Consider the following 12,356-nt stretch of genomic DNA (forward strand, 5'->3'; position numbering starts at 1 on the left):
ACAGCCCAACAAACACAGCTTGACTGCACCTTTTAGCGAGACACTTTGGAAATTAGCTACTTTCTTTATGTCTAGATGCAGAAGGAAAACACTGCCGAGCTCACCCTGTGGACACGTGGAGGTAAACAATGATGACAGTGTGCTCCTGACGCATCTCTGCGGTGGCTCCATACCGTCTGCACGTTACCGCGCTAACGCAGACATTTAATAACCTTCAAAACATTGTTGATGAGGCGGCCCCCGCCTCCTACCCCACTGTGCACTTATGTGTTATTATTATGTTAATAAATGTTGACTAAATGAGACATCATCACTTCTAGAGTACAGCCCCCCCATGGAGCTGTGAAGACCAGAGAGGGAGGAGTGAGGGAAACACTGGAGATAAAGAGACAAACTATCTGCGTCGGAATTACATGAGTGTGTCTAGCAAAGTAATATGGTTACTTTTAAAGTACTACTAATTAATTAATTAATTAATACTACTACTACTACTACTACTACTACTACTACTACTACCACTACTACTACTACTACTACTACTACTACTACTACTACTACTACTACTACTACTACTACTACTACTACTACTACTATACTACTACTACTACTACTACTACTACTACTACTACTACTACTACTACTACTACTACTACTACCACTACTACCACTACTACTACTACTACTACTACTACTACTACTACTACTACTACTACTACTACTACTACTACTACTACTACTACTACTAGTAGTATCCATCTTCTGCTGTGTTTAACGTTATCTGTTTGCGAGTGCTCCCTTGACTGATGGCTAGTACCGCGGGACTTTTATTCAACATTATATATGTCCGCCGCGGGACATATATTACACACGCAAGGCCACAGCGGGCCAATGAATTCATAATCACTGTAAAATATATATATTTTAAATCCACTCACCACACAACAGCCAAACAGTGGCGTCGCGTCGGTAAAATAACAGGGGAAGCCAAAAAAAAATTATAAAAAAAAAAATTATTAAATATTTTTATTAATATTCTCTTTTTTTATTTTTTTTAAGTCAAGCAGTCACCATGTACACTACAGTATGGCTCGGAGGCCAGTCAAACTTTATTTTTATTTATTTAAGGCGAGACACTGCAGGTGAATAGTCAAATATACTTTTTTTGTTGATTTTGAGATTTTGTTATATTTTGCTTCCTAAACATGTCTTCTATGAAACTAGTGACAATAAAACGTCAATAACACACATTTAGTTGTTTATTTTACATCATTTTTCCTTATTGCATCCATAAATGTGCACATATTTAATGGGGAAGTGCCTCATTTGCATATATAAACATACATTTCAGAAAACTTGCAATATATTTTTTCTTAGTTTATATGTACATAACAAATTGGGAAAGTTTCATAGTGATATCTATTCAAATATTTTTTGCCTATTAGGGGGTACTACACTGTACTACACTGTTTGTAGCCTGTGTGTAGTTCTGTTCAGTTCAATAACATCATTATTATTATTCAGTTATCAGGCATGTGTTTAGGTTGTCTATTACTAATGGTTTGATTAGGTATTGTGTTTGTAAATATCTGTTTAAAAAAAAAAGTATGGCATTTTACAATACAGAACTTTGAAGGCGTTTTCCCAAAAATGAGTTCTAAGAGTTTTTCCTCATACTCTGAGCCAGAAATCTCCACTTCAGTAGCACACACATACAGCAAACCTTCCAGTTCTATTCATATCTATGTTCTGAAGGTATTTACAGAAGGGTTTGTTGATATCGCATTCATACCCTGATTTATATCACATTTTATTCCTAAAAACATGGCGAAATATGGAATTTTACCATAAAAATGGACTGAATGGAGTATTTTCTGATTTATGGAGTGATAAAAAGAGATATCCAAAATCCCCTCTGTAATAACCTTTGGCTCTAATATGTCAACAAAATTAAACTATAATTTTGAAAATGGCTTTATCCAATGTTCAGATTTCTGTCCTGGAATTATATGCAAATTAGTGCATATTTAAGTAGATCATGCCTCATTTGCATATTTAAACATACAATTTCAGAAAACTTGTAATACAAAAAAGTCTTGTCTTAATATAAGTAATCAACTGGGGAAGTTTCATTGTGATATCTATTAGTTAATTTCTTTACCCTATTCACCTGCAGTGTCTCCCCTTAACAGATTGCAGAATGGGTACAATACAGTATACGGCTCAATACACACAATTGTATAAGGGGATGCAGACCAGAGAAAGACGTTTGTCTTGTTTACAGTACATCAGGGTCATTAATACTGCTGGAGCATTGGTTCATTTTTGGTCAGATTTTTCCTTGCACGATTTTGCGCGCCGACTTTCCTTTTCCAAGCATTTTCTGGGCTACATGTGAATGAGTAAAAGTTGCGGGACGCCCAGATGTTTCCACAATAGAAAGCTTGCGTGGAGCCCATAATAGGTTCACTTAATACAGCGTTTTTAAAATCACGCGACATTTTCAGGGTCGCGAGCCGACCTTTTCCCCTCGTTTTCGATGATGGAAGTGATTTAGGAAAAGCTTCGGCACGCCGAGGGGTACCCGTGGATTTAATCTTGCGAGGATCGGGGCAATATTCGGCCCGTGGGAGCAGTCACGGGTTAATACAATTTTCAGAGTGCAGAGGGGAGGTGTGCAGAGGGGATGCCAGACTAATTATTCTGCTCACAGCCCCGTTTTAAACTTTTAAGGTGTGGCAGTCAGCTCGAATCTGATTGGCTAGTATCGGTTTTGGACTCTACATACATGAATCACATGGTTGAGGCTGGAGAAAGACACCTCCCCCCTGCCTCTCCTCTAGCTGCAGTGAGCACAGTGAGTCTGACAGTGTGTTAGAGAGAGTGAGAAGGAGAAGATGGAGACATTTAAAAAAAAAAAAAAAAAATTATAACAGATGAAAAAGAATGTAAACTATATTATTATTATTATTTTTTTTTTTCATATTTGATATTTGATATTAATTCATATTTTGATAGGGAGGCCTGGCTTCCGTTGGCTTCCATAAGTATTCGCCACTGCAGCCAAAGCAGTGACCGATCTCATCTTCCATTGAATATTGCAGCTTCTCCATCGTGACAAGTCCGACTCAAGTCGAGACATGTTCTTTTATCCCATGGAAATTGTAAACAATTGACCACCACTTCCGGTATTTTGAGCTCATGGGAGGTTCGGGGGGGAAGGCAGCACATTCATTTGATTCCCTCGCGCTCTCGTCCCCCCGCCCCCCTCCTCCTCACAAGCTCCATGTAACGCGGAAGTGCAGTGGTCTATGCCATGTCGCGCAGCTCCTCTCTGATTGAGTCTCAGACCTTTGAGGGCTGTCAATCATTCAACCCACGTTCGTGAGTAGCGTGCGCAAAGTTGCACGGGCGGGGCTTAGATGACTCAAATAGCCTATTTTGATTGGATAATAGAATAAAAAGATCAACCCGTGCAGGGAAAGTTGCACTTCAGTGATTGACAGCTTGCATTACTGCAGTTATGTGAGCACTGCAGGCCTGATCAGAGAGCTCAGAGAGCTTGGCCATTTAAAAATGTGTTTACAGAGGAAAACATTTCTAATAAAAAAAAAGTATAATAATAATAATAATAAAAAAATATATATATATATAAATGTAAATTACTAATAATTATGAGTGAATTTGTGTTTCACGTGTTGTCATGGAATAACCTCCACTGATTTGTCTATATTACTTGCAATTGTGATAAAGTTAACATTTACATGAATTGTTATGGCTTTATTGGATTGTGCTGAGAAATGACTCAACAGGATCATTGTTAAGCAGGAATAGGGGGAGTGGTCCGGGATTCTGAACTCTGAAGAGAGATGTGTTCATATTCACAATAAGATAGAATAGAATAGAATATAATTGAATAGAATAGAATAGAAATACTTTATTTATCCCGAGGGAAATTCGGCACTACAGATCGCTCACAGTAAAGAGTAAACATTTAGGTAGTCAGAAACAAAAGTCACGAATAAGAATAAAAATAAGTGGAAGTCGTTGGTGGAGACAGTGAAGAGGAAAGGGGAGAGGACTGTCCCCTGCGGGCCCCGGTGTTGCTGACCAGGTGAAACAAAATACCTAAGACAGTTACAAGTCGACACACAGTGGTTGGAGATCATACTTTTAAAAGCAACAAGAGAACGAAGAACCTTCCGCTTCAGAGTCAGTCGGATAGGTTCAGTGTTGTGATGTAAGAGGGAAGTTTTCCAATGAGGGCTTTAAAAATAAACAAATACCAATGATAGTTACACATTTAACCCTTTCTGCACCAACAACGAGTTAACTCGTTATTGCCGTCCAAGCGTCGAGCGCCAGACAACAAGTCAACTCGTTATTGGATCCGTTTTTCTTTTATTCGCTATTTCCGTTCATAATTCATCCAGCAAGGCTCTGGGAAAATCGGGCACTCTGTCTGAGATTGCAACGGCCCGATACCGCCGACTGGTGGTATTCGGCCGATGTTGCACTTACTTTCTGGCTCTGTGCGTCGGTGAATGTCGTCCGGGCACAGTTATCTTGTAACGTGGATCCAGATGAACAGTCGAGTGCATTGAATTGCCTTCGAGACGCAAGAATCAATAATGCTTTTGGAGCTTATGGAGTCAGCCCAACGGAAATAGGATCTAGCAGATGGCAATCAAATAATTGGAATATTCTTTCTGCAGTCTCATCCGCAAGAGGTAAGAGCAAAATAACGTTAATTCCAGCTTGATTGTCCATTTCTTTCATTGCAAACGATCTGATCAGCGTATGGGGTTGTACTAACGAATACCGTTATTGACAATCAATCAATCATAAACGACCCCCCCCCCCCATTTCCTGCATGCATGATGGAACATAATATATACCGATCATATGCATTTGAATTTTTTATTGTAGTGTGTATAGGGACGAAATGCCAATGGTTTAAGTATAATATACGTCGCAGGCTATTACTAGCGTTCTAGGAATTATCCTAGACCACTCTAAAACTATACTTATATTCACCACGGTATAAAACGACAATGTATGAATGGAAAAAATATTACTTTCCCACATCTTGAACGATAGATACCCGATGTCAACTGGGCCATAGTAATGCACATATAGCTATAATATTTATATAGTTATAGCCCTGCAAACAAGGTGAGCGACTCCCATCGTTTACAGTGATGTCGTGAGCTGCTAAGGATGCGGCTAATCCCTGGTGGCCAATGTGTTAACTAATGGAATAGAATAGAATAGAATATACGTTATTGTCATTATACGAGAACGAGATTAGGGACTCGGATTTAAGGTGCTGGTTCACACAAGTAAAAAATAATTAACATAATATCACAATACTATATAATACAGAATATACAACAATACAACAATAATACAACAATCACAGTGTCAAACAGTAATGGTCTAGTGTGGGAGGAGGGGGAGAGGGGCTTTAGTGCATGTCAGAGTTCAAGGTGGTGATGGCTCTGGGGAATAAACTGTCTCAGAGTCTATTTATTTTCTATGGCATGGAAATATTGAGATTGAAATCTGTATTGCATCATGATTGCATTATGCACCTGCTTATACTCATCAAGGGACAGTTTCCACCTCGTGTCGGCAAGGAAGTCATATTGCGTTGCGCTGCAAAGTTCCTCACATCCGCTGTGTGACAGACGGGTACAGTACAAGGCGTTGCCCTTGGCAACCCACTCTGTGACCTTTCAACCCGCTCATTTGCTGTCTAAAAGGAGATAATTATAGCTCTCCACGGAGGTCACAGCTTAGTACCGAGAGGTCACCCGGGAGGGTAATGTCTGGTCTAGATTCGCGATGTGACGTTCAGAAACAGTCCGGTTCTCTTGAACGCCTCTGTCTCTGATGGGAGGGCAGGGCACCACTGGAGGGAAGAGACCCTCTTCTGGGAGGTGATTAACGCGACAAAATGTGACTTTTTATCCTGCTACCGTTTCCAGACCCTGCGTCTTTTTGTAGGGAAACCCGGAAATACAAATAAAATATAAAATACCTTTAATTTAATTAAACACGAATAGAATAAAAATGTGATTAATATTTAACACATTCAGCGCCAATCACGACTATAGTCGGGTTATCTCGCCAGCGGTTGACTATACTCGGGTTTTCGATCGTTTTCATAGTTTTTTCTTCGATTTTAACCCTCTACTGCATAGTGTGTCTTTGAAGACACAAACCACGTTTGGAGACCCTACACTGACCCTTTAAGAGAAATCATTTTTTCAAATAATGGTACCAGACAATCTGACCAATGAAATGATGAGTCAAAGAGAGTGTGTCATTTCTTTTGGGGGAGGGGTCCCTCTTTTCAGGAAGCAGCACCACCTGGAGCAGCTCACCTCTAGTAGGTCAGATGAATATCACTATTGAACTTGTTTAAAATGGAGTAACTGCAGAAAGAAAAATATGTGCATGACTATGAACATGTAAATAAGCATATATTATAGTTTAGATACATATTTTGCTTTTATATAGAGAGTAAAACTGTTAATTTTGGTTTGTGTCAGTTAGCCGAATTTGGTTACCAATTAGGGTGTGTGTGTGTGTGTGTGTGTGTGTGTGTGTGTGTGTGTGTGTGTGTGTGTGTGTGTGTGTGTGTGTGTGTGTGTGTGTGTGTGTGTGTGTGTGTATGTGTGTGTGTGTGTGTGGACATGCTGTAGCAATAACATGCATTAACACACACATGCTAATCATTATTACTATGATAGTACTGTTATAACTGAGGCATTATTAGCCTATAGTATTTGTTACTTACCTGATAATAAGTGATGCAATAGTCAATGTTTTTCCTTTACAATCCATCGATACTTGCAGAACATGGACACAATAACGTTTTATGGAAGAAAGCAGACTGTTATCAATCAATCAATCAATCAAATGTATTTATATAGCACGTTTAAACATGACGCTTGTCAACCAAAGTGCTTCACATAGCTAAGCTAAGTACAAAGAAAAGTATAAAATAAACTGAAAAATAAAATAAAATCAACGGATAGACAAAGGAAAACAGAACAACACGTCAACAAGTACGGCAAGAGTCAAAGTGAGTCAGGGAAGGCCAGGCGATATAGGTGGGTTTTGAGTTTTGATTTAAAAGACTCGATGGAGGGGGCAGATTTAATGGTCATGGGGATGCTGTTCCAGAGGTCAGGGGCTGCGACCGCAAAAGCATGTCCCCCCTAGATTTGAAGTTAGACCTACCGGTGGTTAGGAGACCCTTATCAGCCGATCTGAGGGCCCTGGTGTTGGTATAGGGGGTGAGGAGGTCTGCTAGGTAAGCAGGGGCCTTACCATTTACATGTAGGGCTTTGTAAACCAATAAAAGGACCTTGAAGTCTATTCTAAAGCGCACAGGAGCCAGTGGAGGGAGGCAAGTACAAGGGTGATGTGAGCTCTCTTCCGGGTACCTGTGAGCAGTCTAGCGGCAGCGTTTTGGGGGAGTTGTAGACGGGCTATGGTGGATTTATTTAGCCCCAGGTACAGGGATTTACATGTGAGAATAGGGTACTACATGGTATTATATTGTAGTACAGGGTACTACATGGTATTATATGGTAGTACAGGGTACTACATGGTATTATATGGTAGTACAGGGTACTATATGGTAGTACAGGGTACTACAGGGTATTATATGGTAGTACAGGGTACTACATGACACTACATGGTATTATATGGTCGTACAGGGTACTACAGGGTTCTATATGGTACTACAGGTTACTTCATGGTATTATATGGTAGTACAGGTTACTACATGGTATTATATGGTAGTACAGGGTACTACATGGTATTATATGGTAGTACAGGCCAGGGTACTACATGGTATTATATGGTAGTACAGGGTACTACATGGTATTATATGGTAGTACATGGTAGTACATGGTATTATATGGTAGTACAGGGTACTACATGGTATTATATGGTAGTATAGATAGAATAGAATAGAATAGAATAGAAATACTTTTATTATCCCGTGGGAAATTTGACACTGCAAATCGCTCAACATTTAAACATTTAGACAGAACAGGTCACGAATTAGAATAATAAAACGAATCAAATCAAGTTGCCTAGGATAAGAGTAGAGTAAAATAGAATAAAAATGGAATAAAATATACAGTAAATAAATACAGTAAAAATATACTGAGGTCTACAGTAGGTGTAGTATTGCACAGTGCTGTTTCGAACTAAGTCCAGGAAGATGGTAACTGCCACTCTGTGCTCAGTGATGCAGTGAGGCAGTACAGGGTACTACAGGGTATTATATGGTAGTACAGGGTACAACATGACACTACATGGTATTATATGGTAGTACGAAAAGTACAGAAGATGTGTAGAGATGCAAAAGAGAAGTATTACAAAGAAAAATGCAAGGAAATTGAAGATCTAGACAAGAAGCACAACCCTCTCATGTACAACAAGATCCAACAACTAACAAGGAAGAGGAAAAAAACAACCCAAGGTGTCAGAGACAAAGAAGGAAAACTGCTCCTTGACGAGAAGGAAATAATCAATAGATGGGCAGAGTATGTGGAAACACTATACAAAGACCAGAACAGAACATCAGACACAGGAATTAGTCTAGAAGAGATAGAAAAAGTCCAGATCACGAAAAAAGAAGTTGAAGAGGCTGTGAAGTCACTGGCCACGGACAGATTGCCCGGCGAGGATGAGATCCCTGCTGAACTGATTAAGAACTCTGGTGACCGATGCATCGAGCTCCTTGTGAAACTGGTAAACAACATCTATAACTCAGGAAATATTCCAAATGATTTCCTAAAATCAATGTTCATTCCGATCCCAAAGACCGGAAGAGCCACAGAATGCAACAATTACAGGACTATCAGTTTGATATCTCATGCATCAAAAGTACTCCTGAAAATCATCAAGAACAGAATAGAACCCATAATTGAACATCAGCTCTCGGATAGCCAAATGGGTTTTCGCAAAGGAAAAGGAACAAGAGATGCAATCTGCCAACTCAGAATCATTGGTGAAAAATCGATAGACCAACAGAAGAAGCTGTATATTTGCTTCATCGATTTCACGAAGGCCTTCGACAGAGTTGAACATACAACATTGATGAGAACAATGGAAGAATTCAAAATACCAGTTTCTGACCGAAGAATAATTGCCAACTTATACTGGAGGCAGAAGGCTAATGTTAGAATAGGAAAGGAGAAATCAAGAGACTTCCCGGTGGAGAAGGGTGTAAGACAAGGATGCATCTTGTCCCCTGTACTCTTTAATATGTACAGTGAATCACTGATGAAAAAAGGTCTGAGAGGAGGCAAAGGAGTAAAACTTGGCGAAGAGAACATCACCAATATAAGATACGCGGATGACACTGCTATAGTCTGTAACTGTCAAGAAGATCTACAGGACATGATGAATAAGCTGAATGTTGAATGCAAAAACTATGGAATGTCACTAAACACAAAGAAAACTAAAGTAATGATCATTGAAAAAACACCAGGAACTTTTTGTAAAATACAGGTGGATGGAGAAAAACTTGAACAAGTGAAGGAGTACATGTACCTTGGAAGCTGGATCAGTGAAGGTGGAAGAGCTAACATGGACATTAAGAGAAGAACCGGAATTGCAAAGGGCGCATTCTGGAACCATAAAGAATTATTGAGAAGAAACATAAGTTGGAAAACGAAGACCAGGATTTTGGAAACGTATGTTATGTCAGTCTTTTCATACGGAGCAGAAGCATGGACGCTGAATGAAGAGGCAAAGAGGATGATAGACTCTTTTGAAATGTGGACACTGAGGAAGATGCTGAAGATAACATGGAAGGATAAGATCAAGAATGAGGAGGTACTGAGAAGAGCGGATATGCAAGGAGGACAGCTGCTGGAGAGGTTGAAAAAGAGAAAGATGGAGTTGTGCGGGCATGTTCTGAGAGGATCCAGCGGGGAGATGTTCAAGAAGGTGGTGATGGGGAAGGTGGATGGAAAGAGAGGAAGTGGAAGACCAAGAAGAGGCTGGGTAGACGATGTCTGTGATTGGAGTGGAGTGAGAGGCGGAGTCACAGAGTTGGAGAGAAGAAGTGGGGACAGAATGGGTTGGAGAGTGATAGGCAACCTTCGGAACGAAGAAGCCACCTAATGATGATGATGACAGGGTACTACAGGGTATTATATGGTACTACAGGGTATTATATGGTAGTACAGGGTACTACAGGGTATTATATGGTAGTACATGGCACTACAGGGTATTATATGGTAGTACAGGTTACTACATATTATATGGTAGTACATGGCACTACAGAGTATTATATGGTAGTACATGTTACTACAGGGTATTATATGGTAGTACAGGTTACTACAGGGTATTATATGGTAGTACGTGTTACTACAGGGTATTATATGGTACTACAGGTTACTACAGGGTATTATATGGTACTACAGGTTACTACAGGGTATTATATGGTAGTACAGGGTACTACAGGGTATTATATGGTAGTACATGGCACTACAGGGTATTATATGGTAGTACAGGTTACTACAGGGTATTATATGGTACTACAGGTTACTACAGGGTATTATATGGTAGTACAGGGTACTACATGGTATTATATGGTAGTACAGGGTACTACATGATATTATATGGTATTATATGGTAGTTCAGGGTACTACATAGTATTATATGGTAGTACAGGGTACTACATGGTATTATATGGTATTATATGGTAGTACAGGGAACTACATGGTACTACATGGTATTTGTTATTGGACATATAATTTTATTTTAATATTCACATGATGTTCTATGTATTTTATTAATAAAACTTGTTATAGAAAACCTTGGTGTTTTACTACCCTTACTGCACAGCGTGTCTTTGAAGACACAAACCAATATCAGTTTGAGGGGGTGTGGGGGTAAAAAAAAAGTATTGATATGTTATCAGGGACCCATAATCTCTCAAAAAATGGGGCGAAATATTTTTTCCCCCCAGAAAATTAAAAGTCATGCAGTATATTCTATACAGTCTCAAGTTTCAAGTTTCAAGTTTCTTTAATAGTTGTCATACAGAAGTACAGAATACTTTTATACAAAATGCTTCTTTCTGTTCACGGACCTCTGTGTATTTTTGGGACTCATTCTGAGTCCTCGTGATTGCAATGCCGGCCGAATCCTGCTAGGTGGCAGTATCGCCTACCCTTTGAAACCTTATTTTACATTGTATATGGTCCGGGCGGAGAAATGGGACCCGGGCAAGTGAAAGGCTTCATTCGACCCACTTGGAACGCTTCCTGCACACTTGATGCATAGTTTGTCCCATTTCATGTCAGGAACCCGATGGACAATACTGGAAATCGCGATAAGACCATTGGAATATTCATTTTGGAATACCTCCTAGCAAAAGTAAGGACTATATGACATCAATCCTACTTTGATCCTACAATGATTTCACATCGATCGCAACAATCATATGTCACATACTCCAAAACGTATGCCGTTGCTGACGATCAGACCAACACAAAACGACCCCCCCTACTTTGATGCCTTCATGATGAAACATAATACCTATTATATACCTTTAATTTGGAAATAGTATCGTGTCCAGGCCAGCAACGTGAACGACTTTCGCAAAATGCACATAGCGCTCCATGACTCAGCTTCCAGGAATTAGCCCAGATCACTCTGAAACTATACAATATTTACCACGGGATAACACGCAAACGTATACATGACAATTTTTGGGATGAGAGATAGTGACTGTCAAATGAGCCATAGTATTGTCTCCATAGCTAGAATATAGAATATAGATATAGCTCTGCAAACATCGTGACGCACCGTGAAAATGCCTATCTTTTAAAGGGGACATGCATTATAAATGGCTTTTTTCTGTGTTTAGCATGGTTTTATAGTAATACTGGTTAGTATCAATGGGTCTGTGTCTCTAATTACCATATTGACTCATCAGTCTAGTCTCGAGTTCACGAGATCCTCCCTCACTCAACTAAGCTGTTCTGATTTGGCGGTTTTGCTGACGTTAATATAGCACTGATTTGCATAACTAACGCCCCCTCTATGGTTGACAGCGACAGCAGACAGAGCGAGGCAGATAGTGTAACCCGACACTTCCTCAAACAGAGCGAGGCAGACAACGAGCGAGTGAGAGAGAGAGGGAGAGAGAGAGATAGAGAGGGAGAGAGGGAGAGAGGAAGAGAGAAAAAGAGGGAGAGAGAGAGAGAGAGAGAGAGGAGCTTCTGTCGGGGAAACAAACCGTGCGCGAGGAAGCAGCAGTAGCACATACTCATTTACACACAACCTGGACCTCGCGGGGAAGCAGCAGTAGCACA

This window comes from Notolepis coatsorum (assembly GCF_963971535.1).
Source record: "Notolepis coatsorum genome assembly, chromosome: 12".
Classification (NCBI taxonomy): Eukaryota; Metazoa; Chordata; class Actinopteri; order Aulopiformes; family Paralepididae; genus Notolepis; species Notolepis coatsorum.